Source organism: Pteropus vampyrus, unplaced genomic scaffold, assembly GCF_000151845.1.
Source record: "Pteropus vampyrus isolate Shadow unplaced genomic scaffold, Pvam_2.0 Scaffold387, whole genome shotgun sequence".
NCBI classification, from domain to species: Eukaryota; Metazoa; Chordata; class Mammalia; order Chiroptera; family Pteropodidae; genus Pteropus; species Pteropus vampyrus.
Genome location: NW_011889168.1, coordinates 203660 through 212324, shown reverse-complemented (window position 1 = coordinate 212324; position 8665 = coordinate 203660). Strand labels below are relative to the sequence as shown.

General features: G+C 33.8%; 1 pseudogene; it reads left to right on the top strand.

Annotated features, from left to right (window-relative positions):
- The first annotated feature begins 536 nt into the window (after positions 1-536).
- Positions 537-1089, top strand: LOC105305428 (annotated as a pseudogene).
- Positions 1090-8665: the final 7576 nt, after the last annotated feature.

The following is an 8665-nucleotide window of genomic DNA, read 5'->3' as shown; positions in this document are numbered from 1 at the left end:
TACCAGCGGCATTTATAGAAAAGACTATTTTCCCATTAAATCGTCTTGACACCATTGACAAAGATCAACTGACCATAATTGTGAGAGTTTATTTTTGGACTTTCAATTCTATTCCACTGATCTACATGTGTATACTTTTAACAGTACCATACTGTCTTGTAGTAAGTTTTAAAATGAGAAAGTCTGAGTCCTCCAACTTTGTTCTTTTTTTCAAGATTGTTTGGGCTTTTTTTTTTTTTTTTCATTTCCATATACCTTTAAGGATCAATTTTTTAATTACTGCAAAAAAGGCCATAGCGATTTTGATAGTGCATTGAATAAGTAGATCAATTCTGGGAGTTTGTAATCTTAACAATGTTACGTTTTCTAATCCATGAAAATGGAGTATTTTTCTTATTTTAGGTCTTTAAAATTACTTGCAGTGATGGAGCGCAAGCCCCACGTGGTGGTGGGAAAGTGACAGTTATGGCACCTCCTTGAAGATGTTGAGGGGCTGGAAGCAGTGGCAAATCCCCAAGCCTGCAGTTTGTGCATCCATGGATGCAGCCAAGGTGGAGTTTCTGGCTGAGAAGGAGCTAGTGACTATTATCCAGAACTTTAGTCTGGACAAGATCTACTTCATGAGGCCAGGAGGGCAGGACCTGGGACCCTTTAACTCTGGCTTACCAGTGGAAGTGCCTCTGTGGCTGGTGATTAACCTGAAACAAAGAAGTGTCGGTTGCTTCCTCTGGAGTGGATGGATGTGGAAAAGTTGGAGATTAGGGATCATGAGTGAGAAGAAGAAACACTTACCCCCATGCCAAGCCCTTACTACATGGGACTTACAAACTCTTGTTAAATTATACTTCAGACAATGTCCCAAAAGCAGATGAGCCCCTGATCAAGAATGTGTGGGACACCAGCATAGCCAAACTTTTGGTGTCTTATGACAGCTTTGTGAGGCAGCAGGAGACAAATGTCAAACTGGATAATTCGACCATGACGGAGATTACTACCAGTGAAGGTTTCCTCACACAAGCACTCAATCACATATACAAACTCCACACAAATTTTCAAACTCCTGAAAGTGCCCAGACTAAGGACTTCTAGAGAAAGAACTTAGATTTGTGAAGGCCTCCCATCTGCTGGCAGGAGGCTTGCCAGTTCACTGTATGTGAGTGCTCAGGACACGATAAAGGTCTGGATTTCTAGGACCATTTTTGAATGTAAGAAAAATGTGTAATAAAGCAAGAAATGTATTCATAACACAGTTGGAAAACAACAGGTTTGTGCTTAGTCCTTGAGATACTCTTTAATTCCACATCTGTCTCTAGGAGCCAGCTGTTTTTTGATAGGGAAAGGAAAAAGCTTTGGCAAACAAGTTATTCTCTCTAGCAGAGCCTCAGATCTCCTGCATGGACCTGTTATGTGTGTGTGAGTGTTCAGCGACCTTAGGTGTTGCTTTTAAAAGACAGAGATACAATAGGAGTCATGATGTGACCTAGGGCTTTTATTTTTTCTTTCTTGATCCTGATGTCTTGCGCTAAACTTAGAAACTACAGAAGTTAGTCACATGGAGAAGGATGACAAATGAGTGGCTGGTGATGTTGACTGGTATTGATCATGTAAGCCTTGATACACAATAAAGATGCATTCAACCCCCTCTCAAATAATAAAATTTTAAAAATTACCTGCAATGAATTTTAAATTACTTGCAAATTTTAAAAATTGTTCATTGCTAGTGTATGCAAACATTTTTATATTGGGTATTGTATTCTGTAACCTTGCTGAACTTTTTTATATTGGATATTGTATCCTGTAACCTTGCTGAACTTTTTATCAGCTTTAATAGGTTTTGTGTGTGTTTGTGTGTATGCTTTAGGATTCTCTATATATAAGATCGTGTCATCTGCAAATAGATATAGTTTAATTTCTTCCTTTCCAATCTGTATGCTTTTTATTTTTTTCTTGGCTAATCGTCTTGGCTAGAATTGCCAGTACAATTTTGAACAGAAATGGTGAGAAGACATATTCTTGCTTTGTTCATGATCTTAACAGGAAATCTGTCAACACTTCATCATTAAGTATGACGTTAGCTGTGGATTTTACTAGATATCTTATATCTATATATGCCAATTATGTTGAGCTTTTTAATTATACTGTTCAAAACTCCTATAACCATTCTGATTTTAATTTGCTGGCTCTATCCACTGAAATAGCTGTGCTGAAATCTGCAGCAATTGTTTTTGGATTATTTATTATTCCTTGTTAGTCTATCAGTGCTTACTTTCAGCCATACAAATTTTAATTGTTATAATCTATTGAGTTGAGTTTTCCAAATTTGAATTATTCTTATCTCTAGTAATACTTCAGTGTAAATTTTGTTATCCTTTTCTTTAAAACTTTTCATACACTTCTATTTTAGGCATGCTTCTTGTAAGCAGCAAAGAGTTTTGTGTTTGTCTGTATGTGGTTTTTGAATTTAGTCAGACCATCTCAGTCTTCAACTTTGAGTATTTGATCTAATTTTATTTAGTTTAAGTAGTAATATATTTATATTTATAAGATTTCCTCTTTTAGTTCTCAATTCTTTGTTCCTTGCTTTTGATGTATTTTCTCCTTTTGGGAGGGTATTAATCAAGTATTTTTTAAGCATTCCATTTTCATTGTTAATTTTTCATTATTTTATTATTCTTTTAATTTTTACCATAGATATTAAAAATGCTTCCTTCGCTTACTTGATAGATCTTTTATCACTCTCTGGGCAATGCAAAGATCTTACAACATTTTAACTTCATTCACCCCAATTCTACTTTTGGCCTATAGTCATTATGTACTTTAATTCTCTATATATCACAAAACCCATAGACAAATAGTATTATTGTTTGAACAATAAATTTATGTTCATATTTATCCTTTCTAGTGGCTCTTTATACTACTTACATTACCATGACACGAACCCAGATCATTTTTCTTTTTTCTTCTTTCTTCTTACAGTATTTGTTTAATGAATCCAACCAGGTTCTCTTTGTTTGCTTGAAAATGCATGTATTTCTTCTTTATTTTTGGAGGATATTTTCCCTCAATTCTAAATTCATAGTTCTTTTATTTCAGCATTTCAAGTATATTATTCCACTATTTTTTTGTGTGTTTCATTATATATCGTGATAATTTAGCTGTTAGTCATATAGTCATATTGTTGCTCCCTTGGAGGTAATACGTAATTTTTCTCTGTGTACTTTTAAATGTTTTTCTTTTTCTTTTGTTGTCAAAATTTTAATGATTGTATGCCTATATACGATTACACAGTTTGAGTTTATGGAGCTTCTTAATATTGTACTTTGAGAAACTTGTAGACTTGCAACACTTCAAATATTACTTCTACCTCATCTCTCTTTCGAGTTTTGCCAGAAATATAAATTATACATATGATAGACCTTTTCCCATGTCCCATATAGCTTTTATACTCTTTTCTCATTTCTTATGTTTCTGTATTCCAATGTGTTTATTTTCCACCAGTCAACTTACAATTCACTACTCCATTCTTCTGTTGTGCTAATCTGCTGTTGATAATGTTTATTCAGTGTTGATTTCCATGTTTTATACCTTCTAGTCTATAATTGTCATCTGATTCTTTATTTTTTATTTTTTAAATAAATTCCAGTTCTATGGAGAGAAATATCTGTTTTTTTTTAAAATCTACTTTCTTGAATGACTTAAATATATTTATAAAGTTTTAAATTTCATATCTGATAACTCCAAGTTCTAGATCATCTGTGGCTCTACTTGTCTTCATTTCTATTAATTTTTGGTCATTTGTTTCTGTTTCGTGTCATGACTTTTAATTTTTGAATAAATGTGTGGCACCATGTATGAAGATTTGTAGAGGCTTAGGATAATACTATTTTTCTTCAGAGAAGATTTAATTTTCTTCCAATAAAAAATAGTCAGAAGGATGTAGAGTACAACATAGGGAATATAGTCAATAGTATAGTAATGGCTATGCCTAGAGCCAGATGGGTGATAGAGTAATTGGAGTGATCATTTCATAAACTATATAAATGTCTAACCAATGTACTGTATACTTGAAACTAATTAAAAAAAATAAAAAGATGGAGTCAGGGAATCAACTGTGTTCTAACTGAAAATGCTTTATGTTCACTTTGCTTTTATTCTTAGAGTATAGCCATCAACTGGAGCATCAACTAAATTGTGGTATGTTTACCAGGGTACCTTTTACATGGTGGGCCTTGACCTCTGGATTTCATCCTTTTAGCAGTTGCTTTCTTCTTGGTCCCCCAGAATCATGCTTCATGTGTTTTAAAATTACTTCAAGGGAGGTTGACATGCATACTGTCAGCTGTGTCTCAGTGTATTTTTACTTCTCTCTGGGATCCTGGTCCTTTGATTTCTAACCCTTCAATGCTTTCAAACAACTGTTTTTGTATTGCAATAGCTTTTATATTTGTTCTCACTGGGAGATTTAGTCTGAGATCAGCTAATCCTTTATGGCTAGAACCAGAAACAGAAAAATACTCCATAAGTTCTATTCTAATTATCTTGTACTTTAGTTACTGAAGGAATAATCAGGAGAAATTTTATGACAGTAGTCTTTAAATCTGAATTTAGGATTTAAGAACAAATAGTACCTAGCATTATGGATTTCAGTGTTATCAACATGCATAAGATTGTCAAAAGCTTAGAATATCAAGAGAATGAGAACTTTAGAAAGCTTATAGAAAAAAGGAAAATAAAGCAGTGAGAGAGAAAAAGAAATTGTCACTAAAATAGGAAGATAACTGGAGATGAACAATTTCACAGAGAAAGATTCAAGAAGGTAGTTGACTCAATCAAATTCTACAGACTTAAGAAGAGTCAGAAAAGAACATTGGATTTCATCTCTATGGGGACAATTGTGACGACCAAGTGAGTAGTATTAGAAAAGAGAAGGGAGTAACACTTAGATTGTGAGAGATTAAAGAATAAAAAAGCATTAAGAAAGTAGAAAAATTAGATTTTTCTTTAAGGAATTTGGCAATGAAAGAAAACAGATCAGAATGTTAGTGTGTTTTCAAACCATAGGCGATGTTTTTAGAGGAATTTTAAGTAAAGAAGTAGAAAGACTTTAAGGATCAAGTAAAGGAGAGGTTAAAGATGCAAGTAATGACAGTGGTAATGTGGCCGAGTCTGAATTAAAGATGCAAGTAAGGATGAAGGTATGTATGATAAGAATATCTAAGACCTGGAATTGAGAATACACATGAATGAGAAAGCCTATAATCTGAGGCTGTGAAATACTTTATTTTCTGAAAGAAAATGAAAGAAAAAAATTACCCCATTTTATTTCAGTTAAGGAGGTGTTGAAGTTACATGCTGAGGGTGGGGGTGAGTGTCAAGATTTGAAACAAATGGGGTTCAGGATGGAGTGGCTATTAGAGAGGTTAGGATTATAGAGTTCAACCTCTTCTTCAGTAAGAGATTAAGATTTTAAACATCCATCTGGATAATCTTCTTAGCTGATTTTAGTGATAAACTCACTAGCGAAAGAGACCTGGAAGCCCACAACCTAGGAAAACAGATGGGAGGAAAATAATATGAAACGCGATGTGAGAAAGGATTATCAAGCAAGAATGAAAAATAAAATAGCATGAGGCCATTGTTTTGTTGATATATCTTTGCCATGAGAGATGAAATGGTTTATCAAGGAGACATTTGCTTGGGGGCTGTGATTTTTAGTTAAGAGGTTTGTAGAAAAGTATAAGGATGCATTGGAATTTTATCCAAGGTGGCACAAGAAAAGAAAATGATAGAGAGCCCTGAAAAGGTAAGTGGACCTGAATATGAACAGATGAAATGGATAGGTATAAAATTAGAGGAAGAAGTAGTATTGGTGAATCAAAGATGAGGAAATGAGAGGCTGGGTCATAGGCCAGAGAAACATGTTAGGAACTAGCCAGTAATGAGGAGGCTAGAATTTTGTAATTGGGATTTTTCAGTAGATTCACATGGCCATATTAACCTTCCACTAAAAGCTTTTGGCTTTTACATGTCCTTTCAATCAAGGTGTTGGGTTCTTAGAGGTTTATTTTGTCTTGTAATGGTAGGCTACAACAGTGCAACCTTTAGTTAAAGGGAGATAACATTGGTAATCTTTTATTTATTGTATTGTAATATTTTCACATGATAATGTAGGGGAAGAAGAAACTTTCCCCTCTATCCTCTTAGGTTCAGTAAATAGAGTTTTCATTCTTATTCTGTGAAGTTCTAATATACATATGTAAAAATGCTTTTTTTCTCCAGCGGCCTATATACCATTTTACAGTGTGGGAAAGGGGGTTGAGCTTCTAGGGTGTGGGAGGGAATAGGTTATGGGAGGATTAATAAAAGCTTAGTAATATTTATTATGCAAATTCAAGTCATCTTATGTGATAAGAATTGTCTCCAGGGAAGCAAGGAGCTGAGGGACAACTTTACAAATAGAAATTTCTTTTATAAATATAAATTTCCTTTACAAAAGGAAATGTACGCCCCATTTTCAGAACTTCCCTGCATCTGCAATTTCTTAATTGCCTTCAGCTCAAAATAATTCTTATATCAGTGTTGTACTGGAGTAGTGTATTCTGATCCCCTTCAATACAATTCAGCAACACTTTCAAGTTAGATCTTTTAGTGTATTCTCATAATTACTTTTGATTACTTTCAACTAACACTTCTGGATTTAAATTCTTCAAGTATTTAAAAAATCTCGAGTCTGTCACAAGTTAAGGGTTAGTTCTTTTCAAGGTTCTATCAATGTAAGAAATTTCAAATCTATAGAAAATTTTATGAGGTTATTTGAGCCAAACTGATGACAGGCTGGGAAGAAAGATCTCAAACACTCCTTTGAGGTTGATTACACCTCCAAGGGGTCTGAAAAAGAGGATAACTCCTGGCGTTTCAAAGCTGTGCTAACCTTGATACACAAAAACAGTGGACAGAGCTTGCTTAAAACAAAGATAAACCTGGGGCGTGACTATCCACCATGACCTGCCCAGCTAGGAATTTATGATCAGATCACCCCGTGAAGTTACTTTAGGTCACTGAACTTGTTGGTTTTATTACAGAGCCTCCTTTTCATTCATAGTTCAAGGAGTTATGAATTATATAGGAGTAATGTTTTTAAAATCATGCCTGACTGATATTTCTTGTTTTGAATCTAGTCTTTTCTCGTAGGACTTTAGTTTTATTCATCTTACATCAAGTTGATTTGTAGTTCTTGTAAGCGTTTTTTTTAGGAGACAGTTTCCAAAGAATTTTTTTGATGTCTACACTTTTCATCTGTTGCATTCCTGTTCAAATAGATGTAAGAATTCTACCTCTTTTGCTAAAAAAAAAAAGATGGTTCAGTGCCTGGTATTCAATGACTCAATCCTGGACCCAATTTATTAGTATAGTCGCCAGTTCCCTGTTTTGTTTTCCAGCTTCCTTGTTCCTTTCTGTGTAGTGCAAATGCCATTCACACAGAGATTTAGACTAAATCTTCTGATTTAGACGAAAACCCATAACACATTCATTTAGAAACCTATGGCTGCTTAGGGGTCCATATGACAACTTGAGTCTATGTTACTGATGCCACAACTTGATTGTATCCAAAGCTCTGGGAGGAGGAGAGCTAATTTTCTCTTTTTCTTTTGCAAAACAGCATGAACTATAAATAACAACCCTCTAGATAACATAAATAGATAAACATTGCCTGGGTTTGTCATCTGAAATACCAAAAATTTCACCTTTTTATTGTGTTGCTGTTCTACTAAATAGAAACAGAATTTCTGTGGCTGATAGTGGTAGCCAGCCAGAGGAGAAATTGTATAGAGCAGAAAAATAGTATGTTTATTCTTAAGTACTATGGAGTAAATCTGTTGTCTTTTACCATATTTTGAATCTGGGAAAACATTTTATTTCAGATAGTTCCCCTATCCTGACAAAAGATTTGGAACACTGCTCTGTTTTCTTACCATTTACTATAAGACAATCACTTTAAATTCTTATATAATTTAAAAGTTTTCTAGTGAATTGGCAGTTATCAGATATAGTAAACATCAAAAGCAAATCCTAAGTTTTCCTCTTTATTTTAGTTATGCAGAGTACCGTTTTTAATGGCATTTTTGTTGGAAAATAATTTTCTTATATTGACAAATACAAAACAAATTATGATTTGTGTCATTTGGCATAATTATTGTGAATTCAATGTATATTTGGTTACTATATGTGCAAGATTATATATGTGTATATATATGTATGTGTGTGTGTGCGTAAATATATATATTTATATATATATATAAATATATATATATTTCTAAAAAACCACATGCTGTGTGTATTTATACCACTCTGCATTCTCTTACCTGCAGGGAGACTCGTGAATCAACAGGCTCTTGGAATCAGTCTTTTTTCCCTCTAAGAACCTGCTGTATTCAAGGAGTCTACTGGATGCTCCAGGCCATGTATAGGAACAAGATGCAACTGCATCATTTCCCCAAATGAACACTCCATTTATTGGAGTCTAATTTATATTTAGAAACATAAGTACTATAATAGATGTGTAAATAAGTACTGAGAAGCAGTGATAATTAGTTTTGATTTAAGGAAAATCAGAAAAATCATGGGAAAAGGTGACATAAAAAGGATTTCAACAGAGGGAAAAAAA